The sequence below is a fragment of the Malania oleifera genome, chromosome 3, assembly GCF_029873635.1.
Source record: "Malania oleifera isolate guangnan ecotype guangnan chromosome 3, ASM2987363v1, whole genome shotgun sequence".
NCBI classification, from domain to species: domain Eukaryota; kingdom Viridiplantae; phylum Streptophyta; class Magnoliopsida; order Santalales; family Ximeniaceae; genus Malania; species Malania oleifera.
The window spans coordinates 24,339,487-24,360,150 of record NC_080419.1 but is presented as its reverse complement, the minus strand read 5'-3'; the positions used below and the strand labels follow the sequence as shown (position 1 = coordinate 24,360,150).

At 36.2% G+C, this 20,664-nt stretch overlaps 1 long non-coding RNA gene across 2 annotated transcripts; it reads right to left on the bottom strand.

The window, feature by feature from the left end:
• Window positions 1-9,127: 9,127 nt before the first annotated feature.
• Window positions 9,128-19,941, bottom strand: LOC131150312 (uncharacterized). 2 transcript variants are annotated; one of them, XR_009135519.1, is made up of 2 exons: window positions 19,731-19,941; window positions 9,128-9,520 (listed from the first exon to the last, which is right to left on the bottom strand). It is a non-coding gene; the product is annotated as an uncharacterized LOC131150312 (long non-coding RNA). The 2 variants fall into 2 exon arrangements; XR_009135518.1 differs by lacking the exon at window positions 9,128-9,520 and adding an exon at window positions 13,710-14,129.
• Window positions 19,942-20,664: the final 723 nt, after the last annotated feature.

Sequence of the window (20,664 nt, the reverse complement as noted above, 5' to 3'; positions counted from 1 at the left end):
AGTGAAACTCTTATAAATGAGGACGCACGAAGAAAGACAGAAGAACTGGATGGTAAGACTGAACTAGTTCTCAAACTGTACATAAGTAGCATCTTGGGGGGTTATGGATTTGGATGTTGAATTTGAATTTGGATGTATTTGGACAAATTTTAATATAACTTCATAATATGTTTAATTCAAATCTAATACAATTCTAAATTGGAGACCTCTCCAAATGCGAGGTAAGATTATGCAAGCTCTAACACATGATAAAACAAAAAGAGAAATTAAAAGAAAATAACACAATGAATTTACGCGGTTCACAACCTTAACTTAGGTTAAGATGATCACTTTTCCTACATGTTTAACTTATTGGGCTGTGAGCCAACAATGTATATCAAGTTTTAGCATGTGGAGAGCTGAACACACAATAAATTTTTAAATACCACAGAATATATGCGGATAGTGAAATTAAAACCCAGAATCTTCTGCTAACCAGTTCTTCTGATACCATGTTATATTACCATTTTAACTAAAAGCTTAAATTGTTAGGTTGTGCACCAATAATGCGTGTCAAACATTAACCACTTATTACATAAAATGAATAAATCTTTTTGAATATGAATCATAACTCCGAAAAAATTATTAGATACTATACACATTCCAACTTGTATTAGACCCTGTGAATGATATCTATTTATTTTTTCACAACTTAAAAATAAATGTCCTTTCCCAAGAATGATGCAACCCAAAGAAGGAAAGATGGGCTTGTGGGAGATCAATTTTTGTCAGTCACGGACCCAAATGTTTGGTCACGAAGGGGGAAATGTGAATGTGGGGCAGGGAAAGGGGATTTGAACTTTGAACGATGGATCAAATCTGCCAATCAATAGACCACAGCACGAGAAAAATGAAAGGGGGCCGTCTGCCCTTATTTAAGTTTGTATCTTCTGAATGTCCAAATCATGGGTCACATGCTCAAGCCAAGGCCAAGTTTGGAGAATCATCCAACCTGAATTTCTGTGCGTATGTGTTAATCATGTAGGACTAATTTTTTTTTTTCTCTCTTTTTTGCGCCGAAAGTGAGTTATTTAATTGATTGATTGGAGAAGATACCAGCAATCCTATATTTCAGCAGAGCAAGTTGGCCACTTTATGATGCCAATAATTGCACCAATCAACCAGTGACTGTTCCTCGTCGCTACAAAAGAAGCTAGGTTAACCCCAAAACTAAAAAAAATTAAAAAAAATAAAAATTTGGACAGCTTACTTTGGATTAACAAGGCAATTTTTTAACTTTAAAAGGACAATTATTGATTGGGATTAGTTCAGTTTTGATCTTAAAGTTCGTTTAAAGCTCAATGTTTACTCATTTGAACCTAAATTATTATTTTGGGCAATATCGTGTTCGTGATCCCTTGGGCAATCGATCGATCAAAGAGGATGATAGGTATTTGTCAATGCTATTGTTTGCTTAATATTGGGTGTCATTTTTCAATCAAGCCCCTAAATTCTATTTTTTAACTTATTGATTAAATGCTTTAACTAACGCTTCACTAAAGAGAATGTTGAGTGTGAATGAAAAAACAAGCTTAGTAATGCGGAAATAATCCAAGGCATAATACTTGTTTTACAGTAAGTGAACTTAAATTGCAAAGCTGAATTTGACACAAATTGTGCCAAAGTATAATAGGTGATTAAAAGAAAACTATAAAATACACGTAAATAATGTTTTGAAGCATGGATTTGAGGGTTTGAGTTTGAATTTATGTGGATTTAAAACAAATTCATGATGCAATTGAGATTATGAATTAGGAGAAATCAATGAAAGGATTCAAATCTTGGATTTTCGAATTGAGAGAGATATTGAGAGAGATCAAGAATTCTCACTATTTCTTAGATTCTGTTGAATTATGACTAATTTCTAGACTCTCACCATTGAAGTCTTCAATGGTGGGCTAGTTTTTCAATGTTAGGTGATGAGTTGTTGTAATAGTGTTATTTTCTAACCTATATAAACCCATCACTTCCATTTGTAAACCCATCCCCAAATTTGCCTACTTCTCTCTTAGGCACATTCTCTCTTCTCTCTCTCATTTTGTAATATTTCTGCAATAGAGGAATATTGATTGATAGTGTCCGAGGACGTAGGCACAAGTAGCCGAACCTTGTTAAATTTTGGTGTTCTTCTTTTCATCTATTTAGTAGTTAGTTTTTGTCGGATATAGTTGTAGTAATATATTGTGCTAATTACATGTGTAAGGAAAATTCTGTCTAGGAAAGTGAGACTTAAGCGGTTCGTTGTGAACCCCCCCACTTCCTTGGGAATTTACCTGATGTAATTTTGTACAATCATTCACTCTCTATTTACCTGGGCAATAGTAAATTGTGGTAAAGTTAGGTGGAATAATCCCAAGTTTCACAACAATTGGTATCAGAGCCAAGGTTATTCTTAGTATGCTCAGTGGTTGTAGCTTAGTCTGATCTTCCACATCAGAAAAGTTTTCCTTGGGTTATTGGCGTTCCGCATCGGCAGCTATTGAATAACATTTATGGTAGAGATGACAGATAGTGTAAAAACATCCACATCAAACTCGTATATTTTGGCAAGAACTACTGTGACAAATGCCAGATTTGCAGTGGAGATTTTTGACGGCACTGATCATTTTGGTATGAGGCAAAGTGAGGTTCTAGACGCTCTCTTTCAGCAAGGTCTAAACATTGCCATAGAAGAAGAGAAACTAGAAGATATTGAGAAGAAAGAATGAGGGACCATCAATCGATTAACATGTAGTACAATTCGATCGTGCCTTTCAAGAGAGCAGAAGTATGCATTGTATAAGGAAACTTCTGTAAATAAGTTGTGGAAGGCACTAGAAGAAAAGTTTTTGAAGAAAAGCTCTCAGAACAAACTTCATATGAAGAAGAGACTATTTCACTTCACTTATGTCCTGGGTACCACTATGAATGATCATATCACCAACTTTAATAGGTTGGTTATTGATCTAGTTAATCTGGATGAGACTTTAAAAATGAAAACCTAACTTTGATGTTGTTAGGATCCTTTCCTGAGGAGTTTGAGTTTCTTGAAACTACTCTACTCCATGGAAAGGATAAAGTGTCTCTTGGCGACATTTGTGCTGCTTTGTACAACTATGAATTGAGGAAGAAGGACAAGCTTGAGAGCACAAGTGGAGCCAACAAGGCTCTAGTAGTTTGCGGCCATTCACAAAGCCAGAATAGAAGAAAGAAAGAGAGATCCAGGTCAAGGTCCAGACCAAACAAAGATGAATGTGCATTTTGTTGGGAAAAAGGGCACTGGAAGAAAGATTGTCCAAAGTTAAAGAATAAAGGCAAACCTGATAAAGGAAAGGCCGTCTCAAATGTGGCTGAGTACGAAGATGAAAACTCAGATCTTTCACTTGCTGTTATGCCGTCAACTAGTTCTTTGAGTATATGGCTACTAGATTCTGGATGTAGCCATCATATGTGTCCCAGTCGGGATTGGTTCTTTTATTTTAAAGAACTAGAAGGTGGCGTCATCTACACAGCAAATGATATCCCTCTTACCACACATGAAATTAGTTCAGTCCGCTTGAGAAATCAAAATGGATCAATCAAAATATTGACGGACGTTAGATATGTACCAAGTTTGATAAAGAATCTTATTTCTGTGGGAACCCTAGAATCAAAGGGATTCAAAGTAACAGTAGAAAATGGAGTCATGAAGATCATCTCTGGTGCACTCATGGTAATCAAGGGAATTCAGAAGAACAATAACTTGTATCACTATCAAGGTCGTACAGTTATTGGGACGGCAACAACAGTTTCTACTGATGATAAGGAAATAGAAGCAACTAAGTTATGACATATATGTTTGGGGCATGCAGGTGAAAAATCCTTGAGACTTCTTACAAATCAAGGATTATTAAAGGGAGCAAAGACCTGCAGGCTAGATTTCTGTGAACATTGCATCAAAGGGAAGCAAACAAGAGTGAAATTTGGTACTGCAATCCATAATACCAAGGGTATTTTGGATTATGTTCACTCTGATGTGTGGGGACCTTCCAAGACAACTTCACTAGGAGGAAAACACTACTATGTGACCTTTGTTGACGATTTTTCTCAAAGAGTATGGGTGTATACTATGAAAACTAAGGATAAAGTGTTAGGAGTCTTCCTCCAATGGAAAAATATGGTGGAAACTCAAACAAGCAGAAGGATCAAGTGCCTCCGTACAGATAATGGTGGAGAATATAGAAGTGATCCATTCTTAAAGTTTGCGAAGAAGAAAGTATTATACGACACTTCAAAGTGAGAAGTACACCACAACAGAATGGAGTGACAGAACATATGAATCGAACATTATTGGAGAAAGTTCGGTGTATGTTGTCCAATGCTGGGTTGGGTAGAGAATTTTAGGCTGAGGCTGTAACATATGTCTGCCACCTCATCAACCGCCTACCATCTACTGCCATTTTTGGTAAAACACCATTGGAGAAATGGTTTGGAAAGCCTGCTACAGATTATGATTCGTTACATGTATTCGGTTCCATTGCCTACTATCATGTCAAGGAATCAAAGCTAGATCCGAGGGCTAAGAAAGCAATCTTTATGGGAATCACCTCTGGAGTAAAGGGATATCGTCTTTGGTGTCCAAAAACAAAGAAGATAATCTTCAGCAGGGATGTTACCTTTAATGAATCTCCTTTTTTAAAAAAGTTGACAACAGAAAGTGTTGAGCAAAAAGATGGTGCTCCAAAACAGGTGGAGTTTAATAGAAGAATTGTTTTCCCGGAAAATGAAGACTCTCCTATGATAGAAGAAGAGTTGCCTGAAGAAGAGGTTTCAACCCAAGAACCTCCACAGCAACATGAATCTATTGCATTGAGTAAGCCAAAGAGAAAAATTAGAAAGCTTGCTCGCTTTGTTGACATGGTGGCTTACGCATTTCCAATTGCAAACGATGATACTCCTGTCACTTACAATGAAGCAATCCAAAGTTCAGAAGAAGAAAAGTGGAGGGGAGCCATGAATGAAGAAATGCAGTCCCTTTATAAGAATCGAACATGGAAGCTTGTTAGTCTTCCAAAGGGAAAGAAGGCAATTGGGTGCAAATGGGTATATAAAAAGAAAGATGGATTTCCTGACAATAATAGTGTTCGCTACAAAGTAAGGTTGGTGGCTAAAGGCTATGCACAAACAGAGGGAATTGATTACAATGAGGTCTTTTCTCCAGTAGTAAAACATTCCTCCATTAGAATCTTATTGGCTTTGGTAGCAAAATTGGATATGGAACTAGTTCAATTGGATGTAAAAACTGCATTTTTACATGGAGACTTGGAAAAGGAAATCTACATGACTCAGCTAGGAGGTTTTAAAGTTGTTGGAAAAGAAAATATGGTGTGCAAACTCAAAAAATCATTGTATGGATTAAAGCAATCCTCAAGGCAATGGTACAAACAATTTAACAAGTTTATGATGGGGCAAAAGTACAGAAGAAGCAAATATGATCACTGTGTGTATTTTTGCAAGTTACAAGATAGATCTTACATATATCTTCTTCTTTATGTTGATGATATATTGATAGCCTCCAAGAGTCAGACAGAAATTGACAAACTGAAGGCTCGGTTGAATAGGGAGTTTGAGATGAAGGATCTAGACGAAGCAAAGAAGATTCTCGGTATGGAGATAAGTAGAGATAGGAAATTGGGGAGGCTTTGTTTGACTCAAAAACAATATTTGAGGAAAGTACTGAAGTGTTTTGGTATGAATGAGAAGTCAAAACCTGTTAGTACTCCGCTTGCTCCTCATTTCAAGATGAATGCATCTATGTCTCCAAAAACTGAAGTAGAACGAGAATACATGTCAAAAGTACCGTATTCAAGTGCGGTTAGTAGCTTGATGTATGCCATGGTGTGTACAAGGCCCGATATTTCACAAGCCGTTGGAGTTGTGAGCAGGTATATGCATGATCCTGGGAAGGAACATTGACAAGCTGTGAAATGGATTCTACGATACATTTTGTATATAGTAGATGTTGGACTGATATTTGAGCAGGATAAGCAAGATAATCATAGTATTGTTGGATATTGTGATTCCGACTACGCTAGTGATTTAGATAAGCGTCGGTCAATTACTGACTATGTATTTACTCTTGCAAAAGCGCAGGTTAGTTGGACTTTTTCCTTATAGTCAACAGTTGCTTTGTCCACTATAGAGGCAGAGTATATAGCAGTTACAGAGGCTGTGAAGGAGGCAATTTGGCTTCAAGGATTGATGAAAGATTTGAGAATTGAACAGAAGCACATCAAGGTGCATTGTGATAGCCAAAGTGCTATCCATCTAGCAAAGAACCAAGTCTACCATTCAAGGACAAAGCACATCGACGTTCGATATCACTTTGTTCGAGAAATTCTGGAAGAAGGTGGAATAGTAATCCAGAAGATTCGAACCACTAAGAATCCTGCTGATATAATGACAAAAGTAGTGACTGTGGTCAAGTTTCAACATTGCTTGAACTTGATCAACATTGTTGAAAATTGAAAGATTGACGCTACAAGTGCGTTTGAAGACATTATGGAATCCATAAGAGATGTTAAGAGATGAAATTTCGTCAAGGTAGAGATTTGTTGAATTATGGCTCATTTCTAGAAGCTCACCACTGAAGTCTTCAATGGTGGGCTAGTCTTTCAAAGGTAGGTGATGAGTTGTTGTAATAGTGTTATTTTCTAACCTATATAAACCTATCACTTCCATTTGTAATCCCATCCCCACATTTGCCTACTTCTCTCTTAGGCACATTCTCTCTTTCATTTTGTAATATTTCTGCAATAGAGGAATATTGATTGATAGTGTCTAAGGACGTAGGCACAATTAGCCGAACCTCATTAAATTCTGGTGTTCTTCCTTTCATCTATTCAGTAGTTAGCTTTTGTCAGGTATAGTTGTAGTAATATATTGTACTAATTACATGTGTAAGGAAAATTCTGTTTAGGAAAGTGGGATTTAAGTGGTCCATTGTGACCCCCCCCACTTCCCTAAGAATTTACCTGGTATAATTTAATACAATCATTCACCCTCTATTTACCTGGGCAATAGTAAACTATGGTAAAGTTTGGAAGAATAATCCCAAGTTTCACAACAGATTCATGGCCCCAATTCAATTTAGTGAGATTTTCATTAACTTTTTTTTTTTTTTTTCCACCAAGAACATTTTATAAACTCTTTGACCCTTGAATTTGGAGTATCCTACATTCATGCAAGTCACAGGGTTCAACAAGCAATCGATATTTCACGATCACGGGTGTAGTACTTTTTATAGTAGTGGTCCTTATATATTGTATTAACAATTGAAATACGGTCGAAAGAAAAAATCTCTATTTGATAGGGCTTCTTCGGACCTTAGATTTGAATTTGGATTGATTTGGACGAATTTCAATACAATTTTGTATTACATTTTATCTAAATCTAATATAAATCCAAATGTAAAACCTCTCTAAACATGGGATCAATATAATTATGTATTATAATTATTCAAATCCATACAAATCTTATCCAAAATCTCAATTACATGCTCCCAAATATTGAAGAAATGTAAAATGCTAATCGACACTAATGTATTGTTTGATTGGGGAAAATTGAAATACAATATCAAATAGTAACTTTTTAGAGGTATAGTAATTAATATATTAAGACTGTTTTTAATGGCGAAGTTTATATTATTTCATTCTACGAAATGGATTAAACATAATTATTTTTGAATTTCACTATATTCCAATGTTATTTCATGTTGGTTGAATTAATATCAACTTATAGATAGATAAATAGAATAGGGTTGAGATATAAATACAAATTATACAGGAATATAGTAAATTTAAAAATTTTACTCATGCAAATGCATGTATTATTCCATTAATATGAAATAATACACTAATACACATTCTTGTGATCAAATTTGAGAATGGTTATTTCTAATCTCTTTATAATATTAATACATTTTCTTTTGCAAGTGATTATATAAGTATAATAAGATCATTCCTTATCTATTCTATTTCACAAATCAAACATAATCTAACACCTCTCTTGTAAAAAAATATATTTATTCACAATGACTATTTCATATATTCCGCATGTAACATGAAGGCCATCATGATTTGTCCTTTGTTTCAAAGGGCTAGGATGGCAAAGCAAATCAATACTTGATAAATGGTCCCACTTAAGTACTTGTTTAATCTATCTAGGTTTAGATTTAAGGAGTGACCTGCATATATTCGAGTTGTTCCAAACCTAACTTAATAATGGGATGGGCAAAGGGTTGGGTAGGGTGCTTCTCATACTATCTTTTGGAATATAACCATTTTAATTTTTATTTAACATTCAAATTTGAGAGGTGGAAAGTAATGAGATGGTGGTCGAGAAAATAAAAAATGCAATCGTAGCGTTGATATTGATATTATATTTGCGTGCTTGCAATAATAGCTAAGTTTTTTTTTTAAATCAAAATTTAACTCACTTGGTACATTATTATGGAGGAAAATAATGTGTTTTTTTTTTAAATAAGTGTTTTTTTAAATAAAAAATTTAACTCAATGTTGTTGAAATTTAAAAGAAAAATGATAATAGGTGTTATTTTTTTAAAACAAGTCAACTTGTTTTTATCGAAAGATTAAAGAAAAATAAAAAATAAATTTATTAGCAATATTCAATTAATAACCCATTAATTATGAGTATTCATCCATTTATAGATAAATCAATTCCAACCTAATCTATTTTAAACATGTGGAGATTGACTATCATTTTGTACGTGAAAAAGTGTAACAGAAACTCTTGGATGTTCGATTCCTCTCAAGTCGTGATCAGATTGCTGATGCTCTTACTATGCCTTTGCCCTCTCCATGTTTTCAATTTCTTCAGGACAAGCTGAATGTTACTTTTGCCCTGTTACCTCTGCACGTTTTCAATTTCTTCAAGACAAGCAGAACGTTACTTCTGCTTCGTTCAAATTCATATTAAAGACTCACTAGAGTAGGAGAGGATGAAGGAACTGTGGAATTAGACATGGCAGTATCGGATGAGGTAATGGACATAAGGGAAGAATTTTGTCGTGCGACTCTGATACCATAAAAAATTAAAATACTCTGCTGAATTTGTATGATCCTCTCTCACTTTTGAGAGATCGGGCTGTGCTTGTATTTATAGGTAAACAATATTCAGTTACACGAAAATTCAAAATACAAAATTCAAACTTTCAAAATAAAAATTCAAAATACAAAATTCAAAAATGAAACAAACATAACCAATCAAGAGTTTGTTTGAGGTGTGAGATTTGGTTGCTGCAGGTTTGTTGAATGTGGACTTGCTGTGACCAACTTTGAATTTAAACATCCATTATTACTCTCCCGCAAGTTGAACGGGGCAGAAGTAATGTTCAGCTTGTCCCAAAGAAATTGAAAATGTGCAGAGGGCAGAGGCTTAGTAAGAGCATCAACAATCTAATCGCGGCTTGAGAGGAACCGAACATCTAAGAGTTTCTGTTGCACTTTTTCATGCACAAAGTGATAGTCAATCTCCACAAGTTTCATCCGGGCATGAAACATAGGATCAGCAGAAACATAAGTGGCACCCGCATTATCACACCACAAAGTGAGAGAGGATTATACAAATTCAGCAAAGTATTTTAATTCTTTTTGGTATCAGAGCCACACGACAAAAATCTTCCCTTATGTCCATTACCTCATTCGATATTGCCATGTTTAATTTCCCAGTTCCTTCATCCTCTCCTAATCCAGTGAGTCTTTATCATGTGGTGACTATTTGACTCACCAAGGCTAATTATCTTCTCTGGAAGACCCAAATTGTTCCATATTTCAGAGGTCAAAAAATGTTTGGTTATTTGGATGGTAGTCGTCCCTGTCCTCCTCAATTTCTTGCTTCTGCCAGCACATCTACTCAGCCCGCTACCCAAACACCTAATCATGAGTTTGTACTTTGGGTTGACCAAGATCAACTCATACTCAGTGCTCTAATGTCTTCTCTCTTTGAAGAGGTTTTAGCTCAAATTGTGGGTATTGAGACCTCATTTCAGGTATGAAACACACTCGAGAGAATGTTCTCTTCTCATGCCAAGCTACTACAAATTCGTATGCAAATTTCTACCCTCAAGAAAGGAGGCTCCTCTATCTCTGCCTACTTCCAGAAGGTGAAGTCAGCCACTGACACTCTTGCTGCTATTGGACAACCACTGCAGGAGGTTGAAATTATTTCCTACTTGCTTGTTGGCCTTGACAATTCATATGATGCTCTAGTCACGTCCATCTCTACTTGGGCTAAACTATGTCCATTGATGAAATCTTTGGCCATCTCTTAACCCACGATCTACGGTTGGAGCAGCATAACTCATCTGTTGAAGTCTCAGTTGGCTCTACAAATGTTGTGACTCAAAAAGATGGTGCTCATAACAAGAATTCTTGTGGTGGTTCCCAGCAACGCTTTCCTCAGCAGTAGTTTAACCGGGGTCGTGGCCGTGGTCGAGGTCGTGGCTCATTCCCTGGCAGCCTCCTCGTCCAGTCTGTTAGCTTTGTGGTCGCACTGGACATGCTGCTCCCACTTGCTACCATCACTATGATCAGAATTATCAAGGCAATCCTCCTTCCCCTGCTACGACATTGGTTGCTTCTTCCTCTGCTCAGCCGGATGTTGCTTGGTACACAGACTTAGGTTGTACCAACCATGTCACTAATGATCTCCAGAATTTGACTCTCCATGTTGATTAGTACCTTGACTCCAATCAGATCCAAGTAGGGAATGGTAAAAGCTTGCTAATCACTCATATTGGCTCCTCTCATCTCAAAGTTCCTGCTACTAATTTTAAGCTTCAAAATATTTTACATGTGCCTTATATTTCCAAGAATTTAGTTTTTGTCTCTCAATTTACTAGAGAAAATAATGTCTTTATTGAGTTTCATTTTGATTTCTTTTGTGTCAAGGAAGAGCTCACACGAAGAATGTTGCACCACAGCAAGACTAGAGGAGGTCTTTATCCACTCACTCCGTCCATTTCATCCTCGCCTTCTATCCATGCCTTGTCATCCGTCTGTGTTCCGCTTGAAGTTTGGCATTCTCAGCTTGGGCATGCATCCTATCCCACTGTGAAGCGCCTTGTGTCTCAGTTGCATTTACTAGTTTCACCCAATAAGCTGCCAGTAGTCTGTTCAGCATGTCAACAAGGCAAAAGCCATAGGCTTCCCTTTGTTACGTCATCTTCGGTGTCTAGGAGTCCTTTAAAGTTATTGTTTGTTGATGTTCGGGGTCATGCCCTGACTTTGTTAGCTGATGGCTACATATATTATCTTTCAATTGTTGATCATTTTAGTATATTCTTATGGGTTTTTCCTATTGCAAGAAAATATGATGTTCCTGCTATTTTTCGTGTCTTTCAAATTCACATTGAGCGCCAACTAAATAGAAAAATCAAAGCTGTCCAAACCGATGGTAGAGGTGAATTTCGATCTCTTCATAAATATTTTATGGAAACTGATATTCATCATAGACTCACATGTCCTCATACTTCTACTCAAAATGGTACTGTTGAACGCTGCCACCGCCAAGTGGTTGAGACTAGCTTATCTCTCTTTTCTCACTCGGCTGTACCTCACTTATATTGGGCTGATGCTTTTTCTATCGCTTGCTATTTAATCAATTGTTGTCCTAGCACATCTATTTGTATGCAAAGTCCTTTTCAGAAATTATTTAATCACACTCCGGATTATACACTTCCCCACACTTTTGGATGTGCTTGTTGGCCTTTTCTTCTACCTTTCAACAAACATAAAATGGATTACAGGTCTAGGTTGTGTATCTTTCTTGACTATAGTCCTTCTCATCGGGGCTTCAAGTGTTTGGATTTCCATTCAAAAAAAATTTTCATCTCCTGACATGTCTTATTTGATGAAAAATATTTTCCTTTTTCTAAGCACCTTTCTTCCTCTATTTCCTCAAGTCCCAATCCTTCTGTCTATATTTCTCTCCCTTCAAATTTAAATGTCTTGCCAACCTCCCCTTTTTCCTCCAATTTGGTTCAGCCCTCTTCTTCAATTCCCTCACCAGTCTCTCTGCATTTATCTCCTATCCAACAAGTGTCTTCTCCTACTTTGCCTACCAATGATGTGTCAAACTCTCATGCTTCCACTCCTACGGTTGAGTCTTCCTACGATACTCCACCATCATTTCCCATCAATAACAATACCTCATCTCCTCCTTTAGCTACCTCTCCACATGTCAGACGACCAGCGTCCTCTTCAAGTTTGGCCATGCAACATGCTACTGTGTCTCGAGCTCATACGATGGTCACAAGGTCTTAGAATGTTATTTTCAAGCCCAAGACATTCACGGATGGCACAATTAATATCCTCTTCCTAAGACGCTTCTAGTTCTTCACTCTGATATTCCAGATGCTCCTACGTGCTTCACTAAGGCTGCCAAATACCCTGAATAGCGTGTTGTCATGGATCTTGGATTTACAGCTCTAATGAAAAACGAGACTTGGTCTTTAGTCCTTCGCCGACCTGAGATAAATATTGTTGGTAACAAATGGTTCTCTGTAGCAAGTTTAATTTTGATGGCTCTCTTAAACGTAGGAAGGCACGCCTTGTAGCTAAGGGCTTTCATCAAGTTTCGGGCATCGACTTTTCAGAGACTTTTAGTCCTGTGGTTAAGCCTTGCACCATATGGCTTGTACTCGCCCATGCAATTTCCAAAAATTGGTCAATTCGCCAATTGGATATTAATAACGCATTTCTTCACGGGTGCTTATCTAAGGCGGTCTATATTGTGCAACCCCCGGGTTATGTTCATCTGAGTCTTCCGAATCATGTTTGTCACCCTCACAAGGCCATCTATGGTTTGAATTAGGCTCCACGGGCTTGGTATGCTTAGCTTCATGACTATCTTGTACATTATAGTTTTACTAACTCAAAATCCGATACCTCCCTTTTTATTTATAATCATCATGGGGTTCGGATGTTTGTTTTAGTATATGTCGATATTATTGTTACAAGATCTCATGTGGCCTCCATTGCAGGCTTTATTACTTCCCTCAATCAAGAATTTGCTCTTAAGGATTTGGGTCCTCTTAATTATTTTTTAGGTGTTGAAGCTACCCGATCCACTTTTGGCTTGTTCTTATGCCAATGCCAGTACATCCATAACCTCCTTCAGAGGACTAAAATGGCTGAAGCTAAGCCTATTTCTTCTCCTATGTCATCCATGGCTAAACTCTCAAATCTTGATAGCACGACCTTCTTTGACTTCACTTTATACAGAAGTACTGTTGGGGCCTTACAATATTTGTCTTTAACCCATCCTGATATCTCATTTGCTGTCAATAAGGTGTGTTAGTATATGCATCATCCTATGGTTAATCATTGGTTGACTGTTAAGCAAATTCTTCGCTACCTCAAAAGCACCATTGCTCATGTTAAGTGAGGTACAACTGAGTGAGAAAGGAGAGATAAGCTAGTCTCAACCACTTGGTGGCAGCGGCGGTCAATAATACCATTTTGAGTAGAAGTATGAGGACATGTGAGTCTATGATGAATATCAGTTTCCATAAAATATTTATGAAGAGATCGAAATTCACCTCTACCATCGGTTTGGACAGCTTTGATTTTGCTATTTAGTTGGCGTTCAATATGAATTTGAAAGACACGAAAAATAGCAGGAACATCATATTTTCTTGCAATAGGAAAGACCCATAAGAATTTACTAAAATGATCAACAATTGAAAGATAATATCTGTAGCCATTAGCTGACAAAGTCGGGGCAGGACCCCGAACATCAACAAACAATAACTCTAAAGGACTCCTAGACATTGAAGATGACGCAACAAAGGGAAGTCTATGGCTTTTGCCTTGTTGACATGCAGAACAGACTACTAGCAGCTTATTGGATGAAACTGGTAAATGCAACTGAGACACGAGGCGCTTCACAATGGGATAGGATCCATGACCAAGCTGAGAATGCCAAACTTGAAGCAGAACACGGACGAATGACAAGGCATGGATAGAAGGCGAGGATGAAATGGATGGAGTGAGTGGATAAAGTCCTCCTTTAGTCTTGCCGTGGTGCAACGTTCTCCGCGTGAGCTCATCCTTGACATAAAAGAAATCAGAATGAAACTCAATATAGACATTATTTTCTCTAGTAAATTGAGAGATCAGAACTAAATTCTTGGAAATATGAGGCACATGCAAAATATTTTGAAGCTTAAAATTAGCAACGGGAACTTTGAGATAAGAGGAGCCAATATGAGTGATTGGCCAGCTTTTACCATTCCCCACTTGGATTTGATCGGAGCCAAGGTACTGATATGCATGGAGAGTTAAATTTTGTTGATCATTAATGACATGGTTGGTACAACCCAAGTCTGTGTACCAAACAACATCCGGCTGAGTAGAGGAAGAAGCAACCAATGCCGTAGCAGGGGAAGGAGGATTGCCTTGATAATTCTGATCATAGCGATGGTAGCAAGTGGGAGCAGCATGTCCAGTGCAACCACAAAGCTGATAGACTAGACGGGGAGAGCTGCTGGGGAATGAGCCACCACCTCGACCACGACCATGACCCTAGTTGAACTGTTGTTGAGGAGAGCGTTGTTGAGAACCACCATGAGAATTCTTGTTGTGAGCACCATCTTGGCGAGTGGCAACATTTGTGGAGCCAACTGAGACTTCAAAAAATGAGTCTGCTCCAATCGTAGCTCATGGGTCAGGAGATGGCCAAAGATTTCATCAATGGACATAGGATCAACCCAAGTAGAGATGAACGTGACTAGAGCATCATATGAACTATCAAGGCCAGCAAGCAGGTAGGAAATAATCTCAACCTCCTGCAGTGGTTGTCCAATAACAGCAAGAGTGTTAGTGGTTGACTTCACCTTTTTGAAGTAGTTGGAGAAAGAGGAGCCTTCTTTCTTGAGGGTAGAAAACTGCATACGAATTTGTAGTAGCTTGGCATGAGAATAAGAAGAGAACATTCTCTCGAGGGTGTTCCATACTTGAAATGAGGTCTTAATACCCACAACTTGAGCTAAAACCTCTTCAAAGATAGAATACATGAGAACATTGAGTATGAGTTGATCTTGGTCAACCCAGAGTGCAAACTCAGGATTAGGTGTTTGGGTAGCGAGATGAGTAGATGTGCTAGCAGAAGCAAGAAATTGAGGGGGACAGGGATGACTACCATCAAGATAACCAAACACTTTTTGACCTCTGAAATATGGAACAATTTAGGTCTTTCAGAGAAGATACTTAGCCTTGGTGAGTCGAATAGTCTTTTTTTTTTTTAGAAAAAGAGGGCGACACCTCCTAAACTTTATTAGAAAACCACTCACTTATGGCGAAAGAAAACCACATGATGAAGACTCATTGGAGTAGGAGAGGACGAAGGACTGTGGAATTAGACATGGCAGTATCAGATGAGGTTATGGACATAAGGGAAGACTTTTGTCATTTGGCTCTGATACCATAAAGAATTAAAATACTTTACTGAATTTGTATGATCCTGTCTCACTTATAAAGAGATTAGACTGTGCTTGTATTTATAGGAAAACAATATTCAGTTACACGAAAATTCAAAATACAAAATTCAAACTTCAAAATACAAAATTCAAAAATGTAACAAACATAACCAATCAAGAGTTTGCTTGAGGTGTGAGATTCGGTTGCTACAAGTTTGTTGAATGTGGACTTGCTGCGACTGACTTTGAATTTAAAAATCTGTTATTATATTTAAATTTCATCTATTAACCATTCAATTTAAACCCAACTCATTTGCAAAGGACTAGGGCTTGAACAACTAAGCTCTAGTTTGCTTGGGCCCTAGAGCCCTTCGAAACATTTTTAGAAGAGAACAAATATATGCCCACTAGACACTAGCAAAATATTCTTTCTTGGGCTTGGGCCGGTCTTCAATAGATATATCTACATATATCTTCTGGCAAACCATTCAATTACTTTTGGGCACAATCTTAGTAAAGTTTCAAATTACCCAATCAAAAATTTCAATAATCTAATTACCATTATTATATAATTCCCACATTTGATTCATTAGTAATAGTAATACCAAATTCATAAGAATGTAATATATCTATGTTTCGTTGGTGACAAAGTTTAGATAACAAATTTTGTTTTAATTTTCAAAACTATCCAAATTATTGATTTAACTTGCATAAACATTTAGATACTCCAATATTTTAAACCAATGCCCAAACAAAATTCAAACTTCAAAATGCACCTATAGCAATATTCAAAACTAACGAAAATTATAGGAAGAGAAAAATATGACTCATAGTAGTTCAAATTTTTATTAGAAAGAAAATTAAAAATAATAATATTTACACAATGTAACACGGCAATGATATAAAGGGATAAAACCTAAAAATGTTTTAAAGTAATAACAAAATCCATCTTAATATAAAATGAACAATTGCTAAAAGCTCCTAAAATCACCTATGAAACCGAGCATAATAAGCTTTATTTTAAAATAAATTCATCACATACTTCTTCCTAAATCGATCATTCAATGCAAAAATCATTCAATGTAAAAAACATAATTTATCTAATGAGTGTCGTCCGCAATGATCATGTCTCTCTCTCCTCCACAATGTCATCATCAGTCAAGTTTTCTATCTGTAGAAGCTCATCATGCACCTTTATCATTCTTTTTGCTCTTTCTGCTTTACGCTTAAAACTAACAGAAAAAATTTTCATAGTTTCATTAGCTCCTTCATAAAGATTACCTAGCCTACCTATCTGATCCACCAGGTTAATCAAGACATCATTGACGCTTGCTCTTTTTCTTGACTTGTTTGAGATTTGGTGGTAGTTGTAGTAGAATTATGAGTAGCACTTGTAGGGGCATCTATATCATTTGCCCCTATATCATTCAAGGCACCTTCACCTTCCCCACTTGTTTCCTCCTCACCCTCTGCCTCCTCCCTTTCCATATTTTTCTACATGATTGATAAGGGCCTTTTGCATCAAGTCCATTCGCTCTATCTTTTCCAAAGACGAGGTAGTGAAGAAAATACTTATTCCTTAATCCAGAACTGAAACAACATACAAGAATCATACAAGGCAACACTAAGCTAAGAAAACTAAATCTAAGCGACTGACGCCCAGAAAGTTAAAGAAATCTCATGATTCTCATCCTGTTTTTGAAAATTTATTTTTCAACTAACAATAATGTTAAAAGATCTCCAATAACAATGTAAGTTCCGCAGATCAATCTCTCTGCCCTTTTACTGTAAGCCCACAAAGACAGAGAAGGACTTCCACGACAGAGGGGTTAACGATTAACCCATGCTATGCCTTATTATTAAAATGGTCCATGGGTTCAACAAGATATAACACACTCTGAATGCGAAAGAGGGTGAATAACCTAAAGGCAATTATCTTTTTTAAGGTCATCTAGAAATGAACTTTTACTTTGTCTCACTCTTTAATTGTTTTAAATATCAAGGCTTTCTGCTAATTTCTGCTCTTAATGCTCTCATAGGCATCCATTTGGACTTTCAATATGTTCCTGTAAATGCACAAAAAATCCACATTGGTGGCAGGTTTGTTCATATAACCAGACATATTTTGATCTAACAAATACTGTGTGCCGAGGCCAGATTTGGAATCCATTCGTGAGACTATTATAAATTAACCATAACCAAAGAACTCCCATCCCCTATATATTCTTGTTCAATTTAAAACCTCAATTTTAAGAGGAGTTGAATCAGTCATGGTGGCAAGGGGAACTGCACCACAGTGCACTTGAGAGGCAACTAAGGGGAAAATATGAGAAAATTGCAGTATCATGAATCTCATTGCATTGACAAACAACAGCATTTAATACAATAAATAAAAAAGGATGAAGAGGATCAAAATTCAAAATTGAGAAGTTAAAATTATTCAAAATTAACAAAGCAAGCATTTATCATATGACCAAATAAGAACTAGAATACATACAAACACACACACACACACACACACGCACAATAAATGCCCAATTTGCCAACTTCTAATTTTCATACACTAGCTTTGTCTTACACATCGATCACTTACTCATATTAAGTTATAAACTCTTCAAGATAGCTATAGCCTCTTCCTTAGAAGCAGTTTTTGGAGCATGAAAATCAGTGCCGGCAGTAGCTATTACCAAGAAAATGTAAATCACCACTGATTGTTTTGAAGACAAAGGTATCATAATATATGAAAACAGAGCTGTTATCATAAAAGCAGCCGATTTTCAATTTACATATTAGAATTCAAACTCAGTGACTGTCAATCCGAAGACTAACCTTTATATTTGGACAGTGTCCTCTAGGCTCACATCCATAGGAATGTAGTTGATGCCCAAACTTCTATTGACTCCAAGGAAAGGATTTTCCTTTTGACACAATAATATCATACCTTTTTTGCCTGTTTGGAATTTGCAAAGAAGGTGGGAGTGGAAAATCCAGAAACAAAATAAACAGCAAGTGCAAGAGTTCTGCTCTGAGGTGGGTTTGAAGAGACTAGCCATGAGGAGTAAGCACAACAAAAGACTAGCCATGAGGAGTAAGCACTTGTAAGATTACAACTTATACATCTAACATGAAAATTAGTGGAAAAAGAATATAAATTGGGATCCTTAATTATCATTGTTATTGCCTTACTGACATATATATATATATCAGAGTTGAAATTCCAACCAAACTAACCAGCTAAGTTCGAGAAATATACAACTGAACTCAACTAATAAGCATATCGGTTTAGAGGATTGGGTTGATGTGATTATTGAGTTTGCGTTCTGTAGCTAAATCGGTGATTAATTTAATATCTTACATTTTTCATGTTTCCTCCTTCCAAGTTCCAAATGAATATTTCTTAAATCATCTCAAGTACATTATAAGGGTATGTACGTCAGTAGGTGGCATTAGGATGTCCTTGTTTCCCTTCAATTCTATTTTTAGTATGCTTTCCATGTGAGGTAAATCATTGCTTCAATGGCTGAATGAGACCACCACCATGCTCATGAGAATCTGAGATATTCCAAAAACCTTATAAATGGAGGAGGAAGGGGAGGATGACAGGATCAGGAGCAGCAAAACAAAGAGGAGAGAGTGTGAGGTGATGGGGTTCACATGGTTGCTGTATAAGACCCACACTGATTCAGTGTAATCTTCGATTTATAAGCATAGGCAGATAGAAATGTCTAAGTATGGTCTGTTAAATAGTAACACAGACATTCTCCTATATAATAACACAATCAAAGCACAGCAGAAGCATCAGATACCAATTGCCTCGGCAGTTGAATGTATGTATTCTTGTTTTCTTTATCTTCTTCCAATTTTTTCATTCCAATATAGGATATTTCGATTCAATTTAAAGAAAAACTAGAAATCTATAATAAGTCGAGGAAACGCATCAGATCAATCTACACTTTCATTGTTCGGATTCTCGATTCAATGAATTGATAAATTCAAATGGTATTTTTTTTTTTTCAACAAAAAACCCATTCTCCTGCAATAGAAACCACTTAGTCTCAGCCAAAAAAACAAAAAACAAAAACGAAAAATCGGATTCACCTACAGGAGAAGCTGCATAATTTATCGATTCCATAAACTAAAGTACCAATTTAGTCTCACAAGCACATAGATATTCTCGGAGAGAGAGAGAGTCGGAGGTAGAGAGAGAAATAAGAATTTACACATCAGAACTCACTTGCAACAGAAATTAGCATGAGAAGCCTGGTCCAATATTCTTCCTGTTTTGAAACCCTCAGCCAAACAAGGATTTACAAATCAAAACCCTAGAATTTGGAGAAACCTATAGGCTAGAGAGATATATGAGAGAAAGGTAGCAACTCTCACCTCACCGACTTCATGAAACTCTCCGTCTCCGGGGTGACTCGGGGATTTGCAAGGATATAACTTGAAAATTTGAAGAAAGTTTGAGGGTATTTTGGTCCTTTCGATTTCTTTGACGCATTACCTGTCCTCGCATCACGAACAACACATGAAGATAGTTTTGGAGAGAATACATTTGGAGTTTTGGATTTAAATTTGAATAGTTTTTTGTAAATTTTAAATTAATATAATAAATTTTGGATTTATTATATTCTTCATTTAAATTTTCGCTCCTTTATTTTTTAATCCAATTTTCATTTCCCGAACCACATTTTATGTGATGCTTTTAAAAATTGTTGTTGGGATTTTTAATTGTTTAGAAATGTAGAAATGAAAAATAATTTCTTTATGTGTAACTAAACATTTTTTTTTTTTACATTTTCAATGAAAAATTTTAAAGTTTAAAAATTATATAATACTTTCATAATTCTTAAAAACCAAAAATAAAAAATAACTTATTTCCCATAATTAAAAGGGCATGAACGTAATAAATTTAACCCAAGAAAGTGCTCAACTCAATGTTTTCATTTCAAGTTATTCCTTATTTCAACTAAATAATTTAAATTTAAATTTTAGTTTTGAAGAGATTTTAGATTTAGATCTATACTTAATTTAGATAAAATATAATACAAAATTATATTAAAATTAGTTGAAATTCATCCAAATTCAAGTATAAAGTTGGAAATCTATACTCCTAAACATAATATAAAATTATAATTAAATTCTAAGCATCTTGAAATTTAAATTTA